Source organism: Cynocephalus volans, chromosome X (assembly GCF_027409185.1).
Source record: "Cynocephalus volans isolate mCynVol1 chromosome X, mCynVol1.pri, whole genome shotgun sequence".
In the NCBI taxonomy this organism is placed as follows: Eukaryota; Metazoa; Chordata; class Mammalia; order Dermoptera; family Cynocephalidae; genus Cynocephalus; species Cynocephalus volans.
Window position 1 is genome coordinate 25,443,023 of NC_084478.1, and position 22,830 is coordinate 25,465,852.

At 42.7% G+C, this 22,830-nt stretch overlaps 1 protein-coding gene and 1 long non-coding RNA gene across 3 annotated transcripts in view; one reads left to right on the top strand and one right to left on the bottom strand.

The window, feature by feature from the left end:
* The window catches only part of NHS (NHS actin remodeling regulator), a 326,747-nt gene that overhangs the window by 224,100 nt on the left and 79,817 nt on the right, over window positions 1-22,830 (top strand). The gene's annotated exons all lie outside the window — the stretch shown is intronic.
* Window positions 13,262-22,830, bottom strand: part of LOC134367444 (uncharacterized) — a 93,772-nt gene continuing 84,203 nt past the window's right edge. Inside the window, exons 4-5 of the long non-coding RNA XR_010022415.1 lie at window positions 15,472-15,594; window positions 13,262-13,303 (exon numbers count right to left, since the gene is read on the bottom strand). This is a non-coding gene — a long non-coding RNA (uncharacterized LOC134367444). The remainder of the gene's footprint in view (window positions 13,304-15,471; window positions 15,595-22,830) is intronic.

The following is a 22,830-nucleotide window of genomic DNA, read 5'->3' on the forward strand; positions in this document are numbered from 1 at the left end:
TCATTCCTATATAGGATCCAAACCTGCGGTGGGAGCGTCGCCGCGCTCCCAGCGCAGCACTCTACCGAGTGCGCCACGGGCTCGGCCCTTGGCAAATCTTTTGACTAGCAGACTGACATCCTGATTCTCATATCTGCTTCTGCATGACATCTGGCATGGTATCCCATGTCACTTATGAGAGAACGAGACTGCAGGCAAGTGATGTCTTCGTATCATTCTGAGAATAGTTTTGATTTTGCAGACTCCCTCAGAGGATCTCAGGGACTCCCAGAGGTTCCCTGAACAAAATTTGAGAACCAGTGCTCTACAGCACCATGGCCAAGTTCCAGCCCACTTTAAAATGGAAACATTCAGTGAACAGGCACCCCTAAGTCAGCCCATTCAATGGGGGGGGCGGGGTTCTACTTACTCTGAACCCTATGAGTTAATTCGCTTCTTAGCTGATTAAAACCCATCTTTTCTTCTTGGGTTTTCTAAGATACTTTATAATCTTTCAATTTGAAATGTTTTGATTTCGCTCATTCTAAGCTAGCAATGTCCATTAGAAATATAAGGTGAGCCATTTATGTAATTTAAAAATTTTTAGTAGCCACTTAAAAAAATGGAAAAGAAATAGGTGGAATTAATTTTAATAATGCATTTTATTTAGCCCAATATTCCCAAAGTATTATCATTTTGGTATATAAATATTAACATAAAATATAATCATATAAAAATCCAATTATATAAAGTTAATAAAAAATATTAATAAGATATTTTACATTCTTTTTTCATACTAAGTCTTCAAAATCCAGTGTGTATTTTCATTTATAGCATGTCTCCACTCAGATGGTAAATTTTCACCAGAAATACTTGATTTGTATTTAGATTTCATATAACTCCATAATATTTGAAAAAGGAGATTCACATATTGAAGTTCTTCCATACATACTAGTGTTCAAACAACTGAGTGGAGTATCAGTATTCAAATGAATTAGATTTTAATAAATAAAAAATCAGTACATCATTCTCACTAGCCACATTTCAAGTGCTCAAGAGCCACATATGGCTAGTGGATGCCATATTGGACAGAGCAGATCTAAATTTTTAATCCTCTGCTTTTCTTCTTTTTTTTATTGGTTATGAATATTTATGAGATACAAAGCTGATTGTCACCCCTCGTGCCCAAGATGTGAAGGCCAGATTCATACTGGCAGCATGTACATTACCACAAATTGCGTTTGTACCCCATGTCCCCTGCCCAATTATCTCCATCCTCCATCCCCTTCCCCATATCCCCCCCACTCCACTTTGTAGCCCTAGGAATGTTCTCTCCCTCTGCAAGTCCAATGCACCACTGTGGTCTTTCTTTCCTTCCTTCTTTCCCTCTTAGGTCTCACATATGAGTGAATACATGCAGTATTTATCCCTCTGTGCTTTGCTTATTTCACTCAACATAAGTTTCTTCAATCTTATCCATGTCATTGCAAATGGGAGAAGTTCATTCTTTTTTATGACAGAGTAGTATTCCATGGTGTATATATACCACAGTTTCCTTATCCAGTCATCCGTCAATGGACATTTAGGTTGGTTCCATGTCTTGGCTATTGTAAACAGAGCTGTCCCTTGGTTCTTCAGTGCTTAGAAGCCTAATTAGGAAAACTTATTCATTCTCATTATTTTCCTAGAAAACTGATGCCACGATGGGTTTCTTCATGGGCACGTTAGGATCCTTGACAAAGAGAGATCTGGGGGTAGAAGAATCACTATGGAGCCAGTTTGAAATGGCAGGTTCCTTTTGGGCTTGGCTCTCAGGATTTTCTCATTTGATATTTTCATGTACCTAGAATAATCTCATATTGTTTCTGATACAGCTGTGAAATATGCTGCTGCCCCCAGCCAGCCCACAATGGACCTCTCTCTGATGGGGGATGACACCAAGAAGGACTTAGACCAGGCTGCTGTGCTTATTTGGACTGAGCACTGGGAAGTTTGCTAAGTCCATAGTGATGAACTCCAGATCAGTGTCAGAAAGATAAGGCAGGTTTTCTTGCTTTTTGTCTCCCTGTCACCATTCAATGGTATGCTATCCAAAAGGAAGCAATGGGATGAAATTTCAGGTCAAAAATACTCAGGACAAAGATGCAGTACTGAGGTTAGCATCTTATAACTCAAAGGCAGCAAAAGTAATTTAACAAGTTTCAAAGGAGAGAGCCAGAAAAAAGTCTGTACAGTGTTATTTAAAGATTTGTTCTGGTTGTGAATTGCATCAACTCCAAACGATTTCAAATACAGGAGAACGAAAAGCTACCCCATTTTACACATTGGGGGATCTCTTCCTTATACTCCCCAAATGAGAAATACTTAGAATTCCAAGCCTAAGCATTTGATCTCATCGCCTGGCCAATTGCTTGTTATTGAGTGGGCAAATGAGGAATATGAGTTTTACCTCGTTGCCGTGTTCTCCCTTCCTCAAGTTGGTTTCAGCTTTTAGCCAGTCTTATCATTCCATCATATCCATTCTCTTAATGTTGGACTCATGCGAGAATCCTGCATCTGAGTACATGACATCATTTCAAATAAATCTAAAAGGAACTGGAAAGCTTCTGGAATTTCCTTATCTGAGGTAGCCAAACTAAATAAACTTAATTCTCATCCATCAGGAGTTCAGTGAAGGCTAGCACCATTCTGGTTGAAAGGATTTTATGCTAAATGACATGACAAGACTGAGGTTTTCCTGGGCTCCTTGTTGAACCAGATATCCTAACTTTTCTGTGTCCAAGCCCACAACGCAGACTGTCAGAAGAGCCATGACCACATGATACTGCTGGCTAGGCACATGATGCCTTTCAGTGGGTACGCTCAACTCGTCAAGTCAGGAATTACATAACTAAGACAACAGCAGTTGTGCGCCATATTGAATACATTTGGATTTGGGGAAACCAAGACTTTTCTTCAGCACTCACACTAAAGGTGCCAGAGTCATCAAAAGATAAATAAGGATTAAACCAGAGAGTTAGAAGTATTAGGGACTTTGGAGGCCATCTGGTGCTGTCTCTTTGTCCCTAGATTGTCTTGCTCTTAAGATTATTTTAATGTTCTTTCTTCTTTCTGGGTAAAATGTAGTTTTGCTTTTACTAGGATCCTCATGAAATCTTAAATGAAGTGGTAGCTAGTTCTAGAACTATAGAAAGCCCCATAATTTCTCCTCCCCCCTCCACACCCAAATCTCCTTCCATCTGCTGGCTGATGCCTATAGTTTTCACAATTCCAGGTTTGTTCTTTTAGCATTAGGTTTAATTGCTGTTAAAATGCAAATACCCTAGGAAAGGCTTAAACCATTATCAGGTGTTCTTCACTTTGGTGTGAAGGAAGGGTCAAAGTAAGTTGTGGTGGAGTGAAGGTGTTGTATCAGTAAGGCCAGGGAGCTGGAGAGAGGAAGATGGCATGCCAGCCTGGAGGGCAAAAAGCTTCAAACTGGGAACTTGGGGGCCCACTTGGTGGCTCAACAGATTCTCACCCCTTCTCTCAAAATGTCTTCATTTGTATGAATTTTTCTTTGAACTCCCTGTGGTGATCCAGGTACTTGGTAATTGTTCTTGTCAAAACTAGAGCCCTGCCAAGTGGAAGGGTCCAATACTGAAGGGCAGCTCAGGCCCCATGTGAAGGTTCCCAGCCTTGCTAGAAGGGTATGTTAGTATCTTTCTATTCCACTTTGTGGAAGCACAGTGGGGAGCCATGCAAAGGTGGGGAGGTTAGGGTCTTGTTTTCAACTTTGTTATGAATGGAAACTCCTCAAAGGAGAACATTGCACAAGGGGGTGTTTGTAGACACTCATGTATGCATATGCATGCACACACCCTTGGATCACACACACGCACACACAACTCTGCACATGAACGTTCCTCCCGAAACACTCAACAAACTGAGCAGCAGGCATTTCCTGTGGGTAGCTAGGATTTCAATCCTGGTCTTATTTATTGTGTATTGGCTTAGGATTGGGATGTGAGTGATGGGAGATGATGAATCTGTGCTTTTTGAGGCAGGATAATGGGTTTCCTAACCTCTATCATTGGGGTAACCCAGCATAATGATTAGGAGCCCAGGCTCTGCCATTTACCCCCTCCAATGCCTTAGGCAAGTTAATTAACCTCTCTATACCTCAGTTTCCTGATCTGTAAAGTGGAGATACTATTAGTATCTATCTCATAGAGTTACCATGAGAATTAACTAAAATAACCCATACAAAGCACTTAAAACAATGCCTGACACATAGGAGGTGCTTAGTAAATATTTGCTGAATGAATAAAATGTTAATTTTGTCATTATTATGTTATTACCATGAGGAAACTTTCACTGCTTGGTGGTTTTAGATTTAGTGGGAAGAGTGAAAAGAAGAGTTAAGAATCGCAATTCCTGTTCTTATAGTGGGGCCAGATTGCCTTGTAGGCTCATCTGCAGATATTTCTCAGTGTATGCAAGGAAAAGGAAAAACAAAAACTAAATGCCTCAAAACAAAACAAGTGATGAAATCTGGGGTGAGAGGGAGAGGGGGGTTGACAGCTTGCAATTAAATAAAGGCATTGCCATGGAACAGCTTCTGGAGAGACAGTCGAGCCAGGCCTGCCTTTTTCATGTTTCTAGCTCGAGACTTTGACTGGTTGGAAGTATTGAACTTCTTCCTGGGTTTGAATGAACCACAAAAGCAAAGCATATTGTTTCATTTTTTCAGCAGTCCTTGCTCCTTGCTCCCTTGTCTGCTTCCTGTCCCTAGTCTCTGCTCCAAATATAGGAAACCAAAATGGCGGCACTTCCTTGATGAGAGCAGAGACTGAATTGTTGTGGGGCTCTACTGGAGGATAGAGTGCTACATAAACTCTACTTGGCTGATCTCCTGAGGAAAAGCTACTGACAGACATGGGAACCAGGGTTTGCTTTATCATTCATGCTCCCCATTTCTTGACCACGTGGTTAGGACTGCTTCAACGGGCCCTAGCATCAGGCCAGGTGGTGGCTGGAGCAGCTCTGGGGCAAGGCAGCTCCAGGTCGCAGCTGGTTGGGCCTTTAATTTTCCACACATGTTCACATATGTACAGGAATCCAGCAGATGGGCAGCAAGCAAGCTTGGGCAGCAATCCATTGACAAGGCACAGTATATCTGAATAAATCACATTGGCCTGGGCTGCAAATTTAGCTCCAGGGAATGGAGACTCAGGCAAACAAGAAGAAAAGCCATTCACCCAACTTTTTCCTGAAATGCCAGAGGAATAAAACAGGTCAGTGGTGAATACAAAATTAGCTTCTGGCCACCCTCCAACGTGACTTGACCTATTTAGGAGTCATCAAGAATCAGGCAAAGGAAGTTCAGTGGCCTGCATCTTCATTTGTCAAGGGAGAAGAGAGAGGATAGGGATTGCCAGGCACCCGGATTCCCTGTGTCACTGGTTATGGAGTATATAAGTGGATATGGCTGGAACTCACGAGAAGGGCTCTGGGACATTGACTTTGGGTCAACTCCTGGGCAGGAGTAGTATTTAAATCCTTCTGGTATAATTCAAATACCTGACCAAAGTGGGGGCTTAGTAAATGTTTGTTGAGTGGATATAAAATGTGTTGAGGAAACAGTGAGAAACAGACCCATGGGAATTTTTTTTTTTTTTTTGCCTAATTTAAGCTGTGAGTTTTGGTGGGTGGTGTCCTAAAGAAAAACGAGACTGAATAATAATCTGCTTCACACACTCTCCTGGAAGGCCACAGAAAGAAATATATCCCTTTCCTTTCAGATTTCCCTTTTTCACCTTCACTGATAGATTTCGTGTTCCAACAAGTCCTTCTGATCTTTTTGTGTTTTGTCTGTCTCCTAATGCTATTCTCCATCCTTCCGTAATGCTTGCCTTGGTTTCTGCCATCTATGGGAATAGTGCTACTGGCCAAGTGTCCACAGAAGAAAACTTCTGGAAACCAAAAGGCATTGTGCATCTGGGGTTCCAGAGCTGTTACATTCTAGTCCAACAGACAGCACCACATCCAGCGCTAACCAGCACTTGCATCAAAATTGCACACCAGGATTGCTAACTGCCGAACTCCCTCTGTTTTCTCATCTCAGCCCAGCTCTCCCCTTGGTCCTTCTGCAAAGGTGAAAGGCAAGTTCACAGGATGCAGCGCGTTCTTTCTCCCCTGACATCTGGTTTGATTCTGGGCAGCTAAATAGTGGCTTTGCCATGAACAACAAAAGCTAATTCACTGTGGTTTTTAAACACCAAGTGCAAATATTTTTCCTTTTCAGCTTGGGGTCACTGGAAGGGAAAAAACAGGGCTGTGAGGGAGATTAACCTTTTAAAACCTATTATGACTTCCCAGAGAAAATAAAACAATGGCAGCATTTCCTTTCGCCCATGAGAGTCTTTTCATAAGTGATTGTTGTTCCAGGTAAGACCGGGCTCTGAAGAAGTCTTTTAAATACTATTGCAGCTTGGTTTTCTACTCAGAAGCCCACCATGATTGCATTTAAGAACGCACACAAATCTCAGTAAAGCCCAGAGCCACCCTCTCTGCTCTCTCTCTCCTCTGTCTTCGTCTCTGGCTGACTCTCCCCGCCCCTTCTCTGGGGCCCTTTGCTTACCTCCCTCAAGCAGGGCCCTGGCACTCTGAAGACGGGAGGGGAGCAGTGCACTAAGCAGGATTGCAGGCGACAGCCATGCCATCCATTGATGCCATTTGCAGATGCTTGGGAGGCCGAAGATTCTGTCTGGATCACATCTCTGGGGTTCCAGCCAGGCTTGCTGTTGATGGGCTGTCTTAATGCATCCCAGAATCTCAGCACCATTCAGTTCCTCTTCACTCATTCTGGTTCTTGCTGCACATGATGAAGGACAGAAGCCATCAGCAGGGGCCTGGCAACTATCTGACAAGAAAGCAAGTCCGTGTGACTCACTAGTAGTTCTTTTCATGTTCTCTCTGCACTGCAAAGCAGAAGCTCTTCTCCCACTTTCCATTCATTCTTCTTCTCCCTTTCTTTCCTCCCTTCCAGCTTTTACACATGGATTCACTTGCCATTAGGGCAAAGCCGTGGAAGTCCCTAAACTCTCACTCACTGGCCGACAGGAAGATCTGAACAGAGTACGGGATGCCTGATGATTGCGAAGTGGCTCGGATATCTTTGCCACATACTATTACTGTTGTTATGGGCACTGCAGGAGCCTAACGTGTTGATACAGGTGGTGTGTGTGTTGGGGGTGGGAGGGGATCAGAAATTGATTCGCGACCTGCAAAGAGCAAACTCCAGTTGTATCCCCCCACCCCAGCCATTCTTGTCCTTTCAGTGTATGTGCAAATATTTGCAGGCCTGTTGAATAGCACACCGTCACACCGACCTAAAATTTCACAGCCAAGTGAGCCAGCCCTGTCCTGGTGAGGAGAATGAGCAGCAGCCTGGGGCAGCTGTGGAGTGATGGGATGGAATGTATTCCTTCTTGTGATCGGGCAGTTGGCATAGGGGCTGGGCTGCTGTGGCTCCCCGGATTTTAGTATTTGTCCAGCTTCCTGTCTCTGGCAGCGTGCTAATGGTTTCCATAGCCACATGGCACTTGGCAGAGCTTCTCCAACTGATGGGACCTGAGCCTCTGCATTTCCAACAAGCTCCCAGGTGACGCCAATGCCACTGCCCCCTGGCTGACTGCACTTAGAGTAGCAAGGCTACAAAGAAGTACCCCTGCTTTCTAAACTCCTCCAGGGCTGCAAAAGAAAAGTGCTAAGCCCCTCCTCTGGAGACAGGGTGTGTCAGAGGCTGCCTTGGAGACCTGATTTGCCATTCAAGTGAACCCCAGAGGGATTAGCAGCTGGCCCGCGCTTGGGTGAGACCATCTCCCCCTCCGGGGGGAGTCCCAGAGGCAACGCAGAGGTTGTGTGAAAATCTGCCATCCTCCTTGCTGAAGGTTGCCCTCTCTCGCCCTTCCGCCCCCCCTGCCCTGCCTGCTGACTTAAGCAGATCAGCTTTCAGCTTTCTGGCATTCAGAGAGGGCTTTGCATAAAAGAAAAGGCCCGTCCTTAAGAAGCAGAGCGGGAATCCAAGCATGGCTCTGGCCTGCTGCATGCCCAAGAATACAGGTATTTGGGGTTTGCAGATTTCCTGGCCAGACAAAGAGGGAGGGCAGTTGGGGGAAGCCGAGCCTAAGGGAGAGGGGCTTGTGCTGTGGCTACTTCCTATTCTGGGGGGAAGGAGGAATGTGTTTCCTGAAGAAAGTGTGCCCTTTCACAGGAACAGATGTGAGGAAGGGAAGCCGTGTGCCTGACCCTGACTCAGGGCTGCCCTTGACATTTAGGGTCAGCGGCTCCTGAGCTTTGGGAACCTTGGTTGTTCATAGTGACTGACCAGTTTTCAACTTTGCTCTCCTTCTGAGGTGTTGGACTACCCAAGACAGAGAGGACAATCCTTTCTCCCTCCTCCCCTTCCTCTCTGATACTTGAACCTCTTGAAGGAGGACCCAGAGGGTAGCTCAAGCGGGGATTTGGCAGGATTCAGGGCTGCTGGGGAGGGGCCGCACCCTGCAGGGGCTGGCACTGGGCCGCTGGCCCCTTTCCTCTCTTCGCCACCCCACCCCTCCTGTTTTCTTGGAATCATTCAGTATCTCGCCCTCACCCTGAGATTACAGAGAGAGACTTATTCATCTCCCCACGGCCCCCAAACAGCCCTGAATTGGGAGTCCCCAGATCTGAATTCCCCAACTTCTAGATTCTGTTCCATCTTATATGGCCTTAAACAAGCCTTTTAAACCATATTGGGGCCTGTCTTGACTTCTCCAGTCTTCTAAACCTTCTTTCACTGTATTCCTTTATCTCGTAAGGGGGGCCACACAGTTGAAGCTCATTTGAGAAGCACTGAACTGTGTACAGGATTCTGCCTGCACGGGCAGGCACTAGTTCTCCCACTTTAGCTCAGGCTCCTCAATGTCAGAGGCAGTGCCTCACTTACATTTCTTCTCCAGACCTCGCCCCCATCAGTGTCCTGGGCACTCTCCCTGCCTCAGCAAAGCCACTTTCCCGAGCATTTGCCACATCTGCCATGCTACAAGGGCCTCTTATCGGCCTAACCACTTTCAGTACCCAGTACCGTTGTATGTGGCCCTTCCCAGGGAAAGCGTTGTTCCACCCTCTGTCTGAGTTGCTTTTGCAGATGTGGTGGCGGGAAAGCCCTGGTTTGTGCAGCTTTGTGACCTAAGGTCCCTTAGGAAAGGAAGGAAGCACACTGTGGCCCAGGCAGCTGCTGGTGGGTGCCCCTGAATCTGTGAGTTTGTTCAGGACATTGCAATTTCTGAATTTCGTGGTGAAGTTCGAATCCAGATCCCTGGTATCATATATACTTATGATAAATAACCATTATTTTATGTGCAGGCCACACCTCAGACCCAGAATCTATGGGGGTGGGTCCAGGCATCAGTGTATTTTTTTTAAAACTCTCCAGGTGGATTGCAATGTGCAGCAGGCTTGAGAATCACTGACTTAGGTAAACAGTAAGAACTTCACTCCCACCCCAACCCCCAATTCCCTTTAGGGAACCAAGTGAGACAATTAAAGACCTAAGTTCACACGTTTTCATATAGATCAGTGGATTCAGGAGAGAGTGTCCAGCAGCCAGGTAGTATTTATTTATTGTACCTGAAAGACTAAGTAATAGTAGGGAGTACCAAAGACATAAGGCTCTTCCAGGGGCCTGCCAAGAGTTTCCAGTTTAAGCTCAAGGGGGAAGATGAAAGAGAAGGCCTTTAGAATAGCTTGACCAGTTTACCTTCAAAAGTCAAAGATCCAAGGCATGGAGGTGGCTGACAGGCCAGGGAGGGGTAGGGGGGTTACAGGACTACTTGGCAGAGGGTTCAACTTTCTCAGAGCTGCTGGTACATCGTGAGTTTGGCTATCTTCAGGCATTAGTCTCAGCAAAGTCATGGTACCCCCTGCTGACTCTGGACAGTTTACAAGTAGGGAGACCAGGCCCTTAATCAAAGATGCCTCCAAGTAGGACTTGGCAGATATTGCACTGGGCACAATAACAGCTGGGGGGGAAATGCCTGCTTTTTGCCTCAGCACAAATTTTATTACACCAGATTTCATTATTAAAATGTTAGAGGTTTGGGGTGTGTGTTTTTTACGTAAACAATGTGGTTGCTCTGATCTTCACCATCTTTCAAACTGTAGTCTCAAAGGGACTTTTATTTACTAGATTTAAAGCCATGGAACAATTGTTTTGTATGATTGCCTTATAAACATAGGAATAATTCAGGGAAAAACAAAACTCTCCACTTGCTTTCCTCCTCAACCCCTGCCGAGTTTCCCCAACCTGGAAGAAGGCACGGCCATGTGCCAACAATGTCAGATCTTGTAGCTGGTAGACTACATTTGGGCTAGGCTTAAAAGGGATAGTAATGCCCTTCAGGAAAAGTGGAGTATGACTTAAGCTTCAGGTTCCTGTTGCATCTAGCCTACAAGGATGTCCTGGTGGCTTAGCCAGGTGTGAGAACCACTTAAGCTGATCAGACAAACTCTCAGAGACCTGGACCCTTATGCTAACTCATAGTCAGTGGCCAGGGGCTCCAATACCTACTGCCTTTATTTGTGCCCAGATCTCCAGGCATTCAGATTTCCCAGAAGCAAAACTTTTACATCAGTATTAATGTCAGCTCAGGTTCCTTAGTTCATTCCTTGGAGCACTGCACTCGAAGGGAGCAAGGTGTGGCTGTCACGATCTTATGGCAAAGATTGTTTTGTCAATTTTATTGGTGATTCCACTTTTTAAATTAATTTATTTGATTTTTTTGTTTTTTATTTGCAATTTTAAACTTTTATAAGTATTTCTTAAATTGAATGTTTAATTTAAAAAAAATATGAGAACTGAAAGCTATAAATTTACCTCAGAGTACAGCTTTGGTAATTTCCATTGGTTTGGCTATGTGGGCTTATTGCTGTTGGTTTTATCCTTGAGCCAGTTAGGTTTTGGAGAGGCAGCATGGTGAGGGGGAAATGGGCTCCAGTGTCTGCCAGATCTGGGTTTAAATCCTTCCTCTGCCATATATTAGTTGTGTGGCTTCGGGCAAGTTACAGGATTGCAACTTCCTTATTTCTAAAATGGGAGTAATAATATTTGCCTTGTGTATTCTTTAAATGATGATGAAATGAAAGAATACAGGCAAAGGACTTAGTAGATGCTTAATCCATGGTAGCTATGGATAATACTAACATTAAAAATAGTACACTGCTGGAACAGGCAGAAGCTTTGTGGCTGGGAAGCTGCTCTCCATTTGCATGTCTTGGGCAGAGGGCCAGGACAGTGGGTGGCCTTTCTGGATCAATCCACTTATCCTAATGTTCTCCAGAGGCACTGGCAGATGGGACATGAAAATACCAACAGTATGCCTAGGGGAGGGCATGCAGCCAAATGTTACACTGCATTGAGTATGCCAAGGCATGCCTGGAAAAACTCGGCCCCCAAACTCACCATTCAGAAATTCCTCCCAAGTTTCTTGGTCTCTCTCTCTTGTGGAATGTTACTCAATACAATATTTGAGCTGTTGTGTCCCAGCCCTGGCCTCTTTCCTGGCTACCCAACTGGGTTGCTTCCCACTTTGTAGGGTTTTGACTGCTCATCATGGCCAGGGCCTTGCAGGAGGCAAGCATTTGGGTAGCAAAACTTTATGGAGCAGCATCCCTGTGCTGGGCACTAGCCTCAGCTCCGGGCATCTAACATGGCTAAGACACAGTTCAGTCCTTGAGTACTTCCAAGTCAGGAGGATGCTGACCCATGAGCACCAGAAAGGCTGGACACAGTGCCTTGGGGCCCATCCACAGGAGGGAGGGACCTACTCTCACTTGTGGAAAGTCAAGTAAGTCTGATGGAGGAGGGGACTTTTGAAATGATTCTGTTAAAATAAATATTTTAAGGTGTATGGAGTTTGGGGTGGATTTTAAGTTGTATCAAGTTTTGGGGGGCGTGTTTTTGGCTTTTTTGGTCTATTTGGTCTATTTGCTTTTGCCTATTCTGAGTCTGGGGGGTGAGGGAACAGATGGAGGAGACAATAAGATTTAGGATGGGATAAGTCCTCAGGAAGCTATAAGCAACTGTAATCTGCTGTCCACACTCTCTCCATCCTGCACAACCCAACTGGATTTAGAGGTAAAGTGAGGTAGAAGTTACCGTGTTCAAGGCAGAATCTTCTAAACTTCTCTGAAGCCTACTCTGTGCTTTTGAGTACTCTTTCAGGTAGCATGGCTTTCTCCCTGTAGGGTGCCTTTGGGGTGAGCAGGAATACTGAGAAACTCCACTCTCTTGAGGGATGCTACTTCTCATGGCCTTGGATGTGGCTGTAACTCATTGACCTTGAGTGTGGCTACAATCTCTGGCTCCTGAAATGACACCAAGGAGACACAGAAGGGAATTGATCTCAGCCATATCCTCTCACAACTGAAACACAGGACTGGTTCTTCGGCACCCAGAGGCCACACATCAAACTTCAGTGAGAGAGATGCACATGTTTCCTCAGCTTCAAAGAACTGAGGCTTCTCAGGAATGTTGTCTGTGCTGCTTTCTTGCCCTCACCCTACAATTGAGCGAGAAGGAAGTTTTGATTTATTCTTCAACAAAGAGTCAATCACTCTTCTCTCACTGCCTTGTCTTTGTGTTATGCTTGCCATGGATGGCATTTGGCCATTAACAACTAGATTCCCTCTTCCATCTAAGTTTTTATCCCTGGAAACCTTCACCAGGAAGTTAGAGCTGGATGATTAATTTTGAAATAAGGATGTGCTTGAGAACAGGCCAGGGGCACACATCAACAGCCATAGAGCCCTTGGCTTAAATGGATGATAAATTCTGCATTCCAACTAATGCAGGTCTGTGGCTCCTGCTCTGAAAACCAGGGGTGATGACAGGGGCCAAGGGTTCTGGTGCTTTCCACACCTATCTCAGAAAAGCAAAATGACCACCTGGGAGAATTAAGATAATTGTGTGTTGAGTCCTTTTCCTTGGGAAGAAGTTGATTTGTAGTTTCTCTTGATTTGGCTTTTATTTTTCCCGTTCTGCCTCTCTCCTCTGGGTTTTTAGTTGCTTCTTTTAAAAAATTTTTTTTTGCACGAAAGACATCATGGGTAAGAAGAGGAGATTTTATTTTGAAGAACAATGACCACATTAACAAGGTGACAGCAGATAAGCTAAAAGTCACTCCATTTTCAGCCAGGAAAAATGTTCTTTGCTGCCAAATCACATTCTGCTTCTCTTTGTCTACTCTCTTTTTATAAGAGGGTGGCAAGGCTCAGCCATTGATGGACTCAGAAGAAATATCTGTGAGATAAGAAACATCCTTGATTCATATGAGAAAGGAAGCTTTTGAGCTCAATGATAAAAAATGACGTCCTTTCTTGTTCCACAACCTTCTTGTGGCTGAAGCTCTCTGTAGGACAATGACATTTCTCTGCCCTTGGTCCAACATATCAAGAAGAAAATAACTATGAATTCTGAAACTTGGTAAAGGGCAAAAGTCCAATTCATTGCAATTTAATAGACATCTAGGCCTGGATCAGATTCTGTAGTTACAGGATCTGCCCTACATCCTGCCCTATATTTGGGGCAAAGCTGAGGACTCCCCCTACCTTTAAAGTGTCACAGCCACGTCTACAGACCCAACCCATCCAGCACATTAAAAGAACAGTAGAAACAAACTGGTATGTGATTACATCTCCCAGTGTGTCTATTTAAAACAAACAAACAAACAAACAAAAAGTAAACTTCAAAATCATTGGGGAGAGAAAATGTGGACATGGGATGGAGGTTATGGTGAGGCAAAGCGAAGGAAGCTTCCTTCCTGAAAGAGGTGAGATGTGAGCTAGGCTTTGATGGATCAGTAGGAATGTCTTAGCCAGGAGAAACATTCTGGGGTTGCTTCTCTCTAAACTTCAGTTCCTTCTGCAAAATCTCCTAGGCTTGTTTTGAAGATTGAATGGCATAATGGAAATAAGCTCATAGCACAGTGCTTGGCACATGATAAGGACTGAATAAATGGTTGTAGTTGTTGTTGTGTTGTTGTTGTTATTATCATTGTTATTAGGAGGTGGTATTGGAAGCGTGTGAGCAAAACCTTCAGGGTCCTTCATAGAGAAGTGATGCTATCAGTAATAAGTAATTAAAGCCCTTTCCCCAGACCTCTTTCCCTCTGATCTTACCCCCATTCTTTCTGAGGCTGACTCTCATCTTTCATATCTTGGCATGTTTTGGCTAATATCAGTTCACCTCCGGCAAAATGAAAGAAAACCCAACCAAGTACCAAAAGATTTTTTTAACCCCACTCTGTTTCCTAATAGAACATCTTGTACACTGGTTTACAACTTCAGTAATGGGTGAATATTTTGGTGAAAACATGAATATAAAACCAATGGCTTATGCTATTATTTCTCCTGGGTCTTTGTTTTCAAAAGTTTATTTTAGCAACTTCAAAAAATATTCACTCAGGTTACTTTTTTTCTTCTAATCTGTTTATCCTTAATAAAGGTGTTTCTGAAAAGTGCCAATGAAACTTTTTTTTTTTTTTTAAAGTTTGGCAATTAAGATGGAAGGCTAAGTATTTTTTCATTATAAATGATCAATATAAGGTGTTTGGGGAGGCTTGTCCACTGATACTGGGGGTTGAGGAGATTTGGGGGCCCAGTGGTTGGGGGAACCAGGATGTTAGTATTCAAAGTCATTTAATGACTCCTCGTTATGTGCTCAGCAGGATTATGCTAATTGCTCTGTCACAGTTGATCCTCATTATAGCCCTCTGATGCAGGTACAATTATTACACTCATTCCATACATGAGGAAAATGAGGTTTCAAGTATTTACATAACTTGCCCAAGATGGCAGCTTGGGTGTTGTAGAGCCAGAACTCGGACCCAAGTCTGTCTGACTCCAAAACCTGTGATTTTTACCACTAGGTTATACTGCCTGCAGGGGTTTGAAAATAATGATCTCAAACTAAGTGTGGGGGTGGTGTTTTTTGATTATCATGCAGTGTTGAGGAAAGTGGGAACACTCATTGAGGTTAAGAGTTCAATGATGTGCTATGGCCTATGCTACAATCCCTGTTTAGGGCATCCAAAGTAGAAGGGAACTTAGTTCTGATTTGAAGGAGCAAAAACTGATCAGCAGAGATGGCCTTCATCAAAATATGAGAGTGTGAGCTGAGAAGAGGCGTTACTTAGATAAGGGACGGAACCAGTAATGTCCTGTGTCTTGAGAAAAGAAAGGGGGATGGGTAAGGCCTGTTACTTTCTCTTTTAATTCCTATAATGACTGTAGAACTTTTTGCTAATTAACCTGACTGGCTGTAACTGATATATTTATTACCCAGCATTGTTTATCAATGATATATTGTTCAAATATTTATTTCCTAGGAGAGAGTTGTAAATGTCTTCTGGGATCATAAAAGATGATGGATTAACAAGTGATGGAGGTTGTGGCAGGTTAAGAGGTTACCATGCAGAATTTCCCATCGTTGCTCGGATGTGTTGGCATGTTGTCAGGTCAGCATGAAGAGATGGTGTTTTTCAGTTTTGAGAAAGAAGATAGTTTGTCCTCTGATTTCTTAATTTTAGCATCCTAAAGTTAAGAAAGTTAAGGTGAAGATGCTTGCAGGGATTATACTTTATCTCATTCAAAGACTCGATGAAATAACAAGTAGCAGACATGATTACAGCTCTTTCTGCAGTTACAAAAGCCTATTTTTAAATGTCTCTTTTCTACAATTGACCATCTTCACACCACCATCTGCTTTCCCAGATTTCCCAAGCCCACTTGCTCTGGATAGCCACCAAATTGCCCTGGGCCAACAGCACTACCTGTTGGCTAAAACAGAACTCTTGGACACCACATCTTTTCCCCCTCCACCTCCTTTCTTGCACTTTGGAATGATAGTGCATATCTCTGAAGTTCCCTGCATCACTAGATGTTCCAGTCATGCAAAAGTACTTGCATTTTCCCATCACAGCATGCTCTCACACACATCTGCAGGTCTGTGTACACTGTTCCCACTCTAGATGGGGAGGGGTAGGGTTGGGTATGGCCCAAAACAGCCTTCCATAAGATTGTCTGAAAATTTCTTTGTAATCATGTGCCTCATCCTAAACATTCTTATAAAATTAGCACTATTCTCTGCATTATTTAATATAAAATAATCTCTCCCCAAAGAAATATTGAGTAAAACTAGTGATCCAGGAAGATCCCTCCTTATCTATCCTGTGGCTTCCTGAATCCCCAGGCACAACACAGTGTATCTGGGGAGTATGTGTAAGTCCCTCTGAAAACCATGTATAGTACAGTGTTTCTCTTGGTGGCCATTCAATGGTCTCTTTCAGAGTAGGGACTAGGTCTTTTATCTCTGCTATAGCATTGTCTAGTGGATTTTAGATACTCAGGTTTTTTTTTTTTTGTTTTTTTTTTTTAGAATTAGTGAATCTTTAAAGTTATATTGGGAATAATAAAGAACCAGTGTCATTAATCTTCAAAGAAACAGATATTGCATTTGTAGACCCTAAGGTCTCCATCAGCCTCCCACTCTCTCTAGTTATTCGTGTATTTCATCAGGCTCTGGCATTTAAGATTAATTTTTAAAACCATCTTCTTGAGTTTTATTAACATTGTTTACTTACTACGATGATACCAGTATTGTTTTCTACTCTCATTCATTGCAAATGCATATTTTTCCAGCAATATTATGGAGGAAATAAGCTTTGATGGGAAAACCTAGATCTCTAAACACCATTTGTAATTTCTTTTCCATGGGAAAATGTGTTCTGAATTAAAAAGGAAAACTGACTTACAAATGAACTTTGAAACACTCCGAGGCTGGAGACTGACTGTAGTCAAGCATCAAATCCCCACATCTTATTGCTCCAGTTCATACAGCTTACTGCCCACAGCATGGAGGTAGGGGCAGGGGGCCTAAAGCCAGAGGCACAAAGTGACATTGCAGAACTACTGGAGTGGGCAGAGAGGAACTCAGAGTGGTCCTTCCCTGGGATCTCTCAGGGTTCTACTAGCATCAGCACCAGGCCACCTGGGATGCGTAGTAACTGTCCCAGGAAGCCAGGAAACTTCTTTCTTACAAATCCTACTGAGATAGGCATCTCCATGATACCAAGACTGTTTCCTCTGTGAGACAAATGAACACCTGCACCATCTGTTGTCTCTCTTTTTTAAAAAAATCAATTTAAAAAATCTTGTTTATTAAGAAATACTTATGGGTAAAGGAGCGCCTATGTGCAAAGCAAATTTCTAACACAAGATCCACTTATTATGAAATTATTGTTTGGAAATTTCCCGCTGCTTCCCCTTCCTCTTTTTAGAAATGAATTGCTCTAAGCCAAAACCCTTCGAGAACAGGCCAAACCATGCCTGTGTCGGTAAAACGTGGATAAAGGGCTTTTGACATGAAGGGTAAACTTCTCTACCTGGCTTCTCTAGTACAGCTCTGGTATGACATGGGGACCACTAATTTTCTACCCCTTGTCATTTCTCTTTTCTGCTGTTCTACTCAACCCCATCCTCAAATGTGGAAACGTTGCTTCCCAATTAGGTACATAATACTAGTTTTATGTCTACTCTGATCTGGAAGCTTCATTTCTGATTCTACTTGAAAGGCAACCAATAGAGATTCCAGCCTACCCAAATCCAGTGTCCTGGCCATGTTCTCAGACTGGGAAAAGCTGTTGGAAAGCAAGTTCAGAGCCTGAGTAAGGAGAGACTGCAAATACTGGTATAGAGAGGGTGTTTTTTTTTTTTTTTTTTTTTTTTGCATTCATGAGGTTGCTCAGTAAAACATCCCCTTTTCTGGAACATAATCAGTTCATGTTTAACAACAAATGCAGAAAAATTATTTAGGGTACAGACCAACATATTTTCTCAGGATTACAAAGAAGTTTTCTTTCTCTCTCTTTTTTTTCTGCTCTTTATAAAACCTTGCCAGAGTCAACTAAAAGGGACCCCCTTTCATTATATACCCTTTTCCCCAGGAAACAAAATGATCTAAATTAATTCATTCACTCAGGACTGTAAATACCAAATGAAAAAAGCCATAGACATACACATCTAAATACTGCCTCTGTAATTATTTTTTGTGTTTGTATAACTAGAGGGCACCGCGGAAAAAAATTATTCAAAGTTCAAAGACTCCCAGATTTACTAAGAAAATAAGAAAAGAAAAAGCTCAAACATTCACATACTGACAGAGCCAAACAATCAACTAATATGTTACCCACCAGCATTCTCTTAAAAAAAATGGCTTTTGTAGAAACTGGTGGGAACTTCAAATGCTGAACATTTTTTCCTACTAAATAAAGGTAGTAATTGATGTAGTGATTTCGAGTGCAGGCTTTGGAGTCGCTTTCACTATGTTGCAATTCCAATGGGTAGCCACGTTTGAGAACTACTGCTCTAGGTATTTAGTTGTAACCATTATTTCTTCCTTTCTCAGTTCGATTTTGCCCTAATTTAGCTTGTAATTATTCCTTCATTGCTTTTGAGGGTCTCCATCTGTAAGTTTGTCAAGTGTGTGGGAGGGGAAGGGTGGACATCTCTTTCCCCCACTTCTTCCTGTGCCCTCGGATACGTTATGTTCTTAGGAAGATAGCTGTGATGATCGTTGTTGAATACAAAAATGACACCACATTCTAACAAATTGTGGTTCTTCATGTTCAACAACATTACTGCTCCATTTCCCCGAGGGCTTTCTGGGGTTATGCATTGGAATTTGTAGTCTTTAAACACATCATCTCCTCTTCCTTCCACCCACTGATTGTTTCTTGAGGGTTAGCTCTGGGCCACTTGCCTTGGTGAATCTTACCCCCAAACCACAAAACCCAACATCAACCTGACAAGCCCACAATCACAGGAGGGAAGGAGAGGCCACCATGGGAAGCCTCTCTGAACTGGCACTTTCATGGGGCAGACTGAGGTGATGTGAAGACTTTGAGCTATGACAATATTTGGAGCCATCAGAAAGGACTTACTTTGTGTTTAAGGTGTTAGTTTATGATCACTGTGCTCAAACCAATGATTCTCAACCATTAGTATCTGTTTTGACATATGGCCAGAAATTTATTTTATTTACCCTTTTCTGTATATCAGATCACCCTAATACTTAATGGCGTCATGTGTACTCGGTGGTTTTTCTGGTCTGGGCTGGCTCAGTTAAGCTCTACAGAGCTTGCTTATGTGTCTGTAGTCAGTCAGCTGAGGCTGGATGACCCAGGGTGGCCTCATTCACATGTCTAGTGGTTAGCAAGTTATGGGCCAGGACAATGGGGGCAACTGGGCCATGTGTGTCTCATTATCCAGTAGGCTAGCCCAGCCTTCTTTGTAGAGTGGCAGTAGCATGGGTAGGTAACAAGATTAGCAGAAGCAAAAGCTGCAAGGCTTTCTTGAGACCCAAGTTTAGAACACAATGTCGCTTCTGCCACATTCTATTGGCCAAATCAAGTCACAAAGCCTGCTCAGATTCACTGTGGAGAAATAGAGGCCACCTTCTGATGGGAAGAGCTGAAAAGTGCTGTGGCTATTTTTGAAATCTACCACAATAACCAAGCACCCTTATTTGCAAATTTTTAAATATATAAGTTAAAATGGATTTAAAGGTTTTCCAATAATAATATAACTCTTACTTGCATTCAAATAGACTTTATTAAGTGGAAGAAAAGGGGGTGGGAATAGCCCGTAGCTATGACAATGAGTGGTCCGTGTGAATACTACCCATCATGTGGGCCATGGCAGAAAAAGGTTTCAAACAGCTGCCCCAAAGGCAGTTCAGAGAGGTGGAAAGAGAATGAACCTTGGAATCAGACAGACCCGGGTTCAAACTCTTTCTCCCCAACTTGTTAGCTGGATGGCCTTGGGCAAGTTACTTAACCTCTCTGAGCATCAATTTTCTCAACCAGTAAAACAGGAGTAAAATCTAAGGCAAAAGGCTGTTGTGAGGAATAAATAAGATTACGGTGAGATGCTCAACACCTAGTAAAGAGCCATTTTATGTTGTTAGTGTCCTTCTCTGTCCCTTTAATTTTTTGAAATCCATATGTAGTGGGCATAGAAACTCTCTTTTATTCAGAATCAAAGCTGTCCAGTCCCTTTCCCTGACAGATACCAGCTTGTCTTTTTCTACCTATTGCATATCTTTGAGAGATGACTTTGATATGGTGGTTTTCAACTTGGGATCCTGGCAGTGTTTACAAACATATATTTACGGTTAATTGTTTAAACAATTAACAACAATAGCAAACATAAACTTACAGTTAACAGTTCCAAGACAATTCTTAAATTTGGTGCTATAAATTATTTCACATTTTTTTATTGTGTATAGCTTGGTGTTTATTTATGGTCTGGATATACTATGGAATTTCAGAAACCCACCATCAGAAAAAAAGGCTTTAAAATAATAAAAGTTGGGCAGCAACGTATGGGAACCAGGTTCTTTCAGAAAGGATGTATTCGTATTGGGTAAGGTTTTCAAACATATCCAGGAGTTTGTCTTAGTAGTAAGGTTGGTCTTTGGGGGCTAGAGGAAGCCAGGTTGGACAAAACCTCTCCTTAATACTTCTCCTCTACTGCATTTCATGGGGCTCCATTTTGGCTAAATCATAATTCCCACCAAGACAGCACAGAATGATAATGGTTTTATTTATTATTTTATATGCATTGCCAGTATATGCAAAGCTTTATAGCTTGCTATAAATCGAGAGGGATTATCACAGCTGTTACTTATTTTAACAGGTCACAATACAGTAGTTTGTGCCAGATGGTTTGGAGAATTTTGAGAGAGAAATTTTATACAGGCAGCCATATACATACTAGCTTGGGTAGTTGCACCCTGAAATTAATTTACATTTGTTATGATATAAAATATATATGAATAAACTCATAGTTCCCTATGAATGAGTGAGTGATCCATTTTGTAGCAGCGATTTCTTCTGGAAGTCGGGGGGGATCCCTAGTGAGCAGTGGTGGGGCAGCAGCAGTAGGAATGTGCTGCTACTGGGATAGATGAGAATTAAAGCTCAGCCACATCCATAGCTACGGAGGGGGCATCCGACTTGCTCCAGGGAAGTAAGCCTTGGAGGCAAAACTGGGTTTTCATCACTGGGTCTTACTGCATATTTGAGCCAAATAAAATAAAGCAGGAAAGTCACCCTAGATAAACATAAGGCGTGTGGATGGTGGAAGGGGAGTAGAGCTGGAATTGGAATCCCCAAGGTCACCAACAAGGTCAGTCTGGGACAAAAAGATTATCCAGCCCTTTGTAAATCACAGAGCATATTACTGCCCTTGCAGATGCTGAAGTTTATAGGTAGAATGGCCACTTCTGGATGCTTAGCAAAAATGGGAAGAAGAGATAAGTACTAATGATCAGAAATCATTTTTTATAGCACAAATACTATTTATCTAAACAGAAAACACAATTCTTTACAAAACAACCATACTTATTTTATAATGCTATGCATATTTCTCTTTTACTGAAACATAAGTGATTGTACATATCTGTGGGCTACCGTGTTGAATATCAATACCTGTGTGCAATATGTGATGCTCACACCAAGATGATTAGTATATATTCAACATCACACAATGTAATCATTTTTTGTGGCCCTTTACCAATTTTTCACTAATTCACTAACCCCCTCTCCCCCTCCCCTTTTCCCACTGCTGGTAACCTCAGTTCTGTTCTTTCCTTTTGAAAGTATCATTGTGATTGTTGTATCTTTCTTTCTCAGAAATCATTTTGGAAGGTATTTTTGGTTCCAGGTCTCATAGAACAATAGATTAACAGAATGAGAGACCCAGAGAAAACATTAGAGATCATGTCCATCCTCCTTGTTCTATAGATGAAGAAACAGACCAAGGGGATCATTTAAATATCCCCTTAGTTTTTTTCAATAAAGAGGTAAAATCAGACTGTCAAGGGATTTGGACAGCTGTGGCCTCCTCCCATCTCCCCTTGATCTGGCCTTACCAGTTCCTCTCCTGCTTCCCACCTCATGTTGGGGAAGAACCACATCCCCACCTATAAGTATAATCCAAAGACCAGGTCTAAAGCACAGCTGGATTTTCTTGGTAAATTGCCCCAAGATATAAAGGTAATACACCACCTCTGAAACTGGAATAAAATTACTTTGCCTTTTAGAGTCAATTCTTCTAGCTCCTATAAAATAGGAGTCAACTAAGATCTGCTGGTGTCAACAAAATACTTACCCAGAAAAGGTGAATTTAAAATGGAGATTTGGGGGATATAATGGGTATAATCTATGTGTAGAAAATCAGGAATTGACAGTATTTCAAAAGCTGAATAGCCCATGAGTGTTGAAGGACAGTACTAGAACCTCTATTGTGGACTGCCCCAAGATGACTAGCAGAAGAATTAAAGCTCTACAACTTCGTAGGCTGGACAATACAAAAGTTCTTTTCAGAGCTGCCAAGCTTCCAATAACTTCAGCTGTCTGGAGCACAGCACTAAGCCTGGAAGTAAATGAGAAGAGCTTCCCAAGGCTGCAGATCGTCAGCAAGCCCATGCACTGTATCCTTTAGGCTCTTGCTCAGACCATTAGTAACTCCTTTTTAATGGACAGATGTTACCCAGCCATGGGTGTCTGTTTTCCTCAGCCCACTGTGGGCTCAAATTGTGGGGAAGAAGCTAGAAACAAGGTGAGAAAGGGAAGACAATGGAGAACTAAATATTAAGGAAAGAATGTGGAAATCAAAAAGGAGTCTTAGAAATGTGTTACCATGGAGACCAATAATAAGCCTTCTTAATAAAGACCCTTGTAGTCAGCAGAGCATTAAATTGTGTTT